Raw genomic sequence first — 1,004 nt, 5'->3', positions numbered from 1 at the left:
TGGCCCAGATGTTCTTCCTGATGACCTTTGCAGGATCAGAGTGTGCTTTGCTGGCCGTCATGGCCTATGACCGCTATGCCGCCATTTGCCAACCATTGCACTACGGGAATCTCATGAGCAGCCAGGTCCGTGTCCCTCTGGCCATTTTTTCGTGGCTCTGGGGCTTAGTGGACTCAGCCATTCACACTGTTCTGACCACCACTTTGTCCTTCTGTGGGGCCAACCAGATCGACCACATATTCTGTGATGTTCCTCCGCTCCTTAAAATTGCCTGCAGCGACACCTATGTCAATGAGATGGCCCTTCACACAGCCAGTGTCTTTGTGGGCTTGAGTCCATTCCTGCGTTGTCGTCTCGTATGTCTACATCCTGTCCGCCATCTTGCGGATTCGCTCCAATACTGGACGGCGCAAGGCCTTTTCCACGTGTGCTTCCCATGTGTTGGTGGTAATAATCTACTTTGGGATGGCCAATGTGAACTACAACCGCCCCAGTGCTGGCTACTCCTTGGAGATCGACACCCTGATCTCCACACTCTATTGTATCATCACTCCCATGCTGAACCCTCTCATCTACAGCTTCCGCAACAAGGAGGTGAAGAAGGCTTTGTGGAAGGTGCTGGGGTTGCAGACGAAGGAACACACTTCCCCAGCCCAGCAGTGATAGGAAAGCAGCACCAAGATCCCAAGTCACACTAACATCCAGTTTCCCGTCTTCCCCCTCCCTCCGTCTCCAGGTCGCTGAGCTGCTATGCCCCACAGGAAGAATGGCCACGTACAGATCTGGCACTACACCTCAGGCAGAAGTCTTAACTCCCAGATCTGCCTGTCTGGGTGCGTTAACTCTGTAAAAACCAACGGAGAAGGTGGACTTGGAGATGTGTCTGCAAACAACGTCTAGATAGGTTTTGCAGAGAACAACTAGTAGGACCGCAGAGCCCAAGAAGATTTTGGGGGTATGAGCTTCAAGAATCAAAGCTCCCTTCCTCAAACTCTCGAAAGCTC

At 52.3% G+C, this 1,004-nt stretch overlaps 1 pseudogene; it reads left to right on the top strand.

Annotated features, from left to right (window-relative positions):
- The first annotated feature begins 5 nt into the window (after positions 1-5).
- Positions 6-663, top strand: LOC107124885 (annotated as a pseudogene).
- The last annotated feature ends 341 nt before the right edge of the window (positions 664-1,004 follow it).

Source organism: Gekko japonicus, unplaced genomic scaffold (assembly GCF_001447785.1).
Source record: "Gekko japonicus isolate JY-2015 unplaced genomic scaffold, Gekko_japonicus_V1.1 scaffold6547, whole genome shotgun sequence".
In the NCBI taxonomy this organism is placed as follows: domain Eukaryota; kingdom Metazoa; phylum Chordata; class Lepidosauria; order Squamata; family Gekkonidae; genus Gekko; species Gekko japonicus.
The sequence above is the reverse complement of the archived record's forward strand: the minus strand, read 5'-3'. Positions and strand labels throughout refer to the sequence as shown.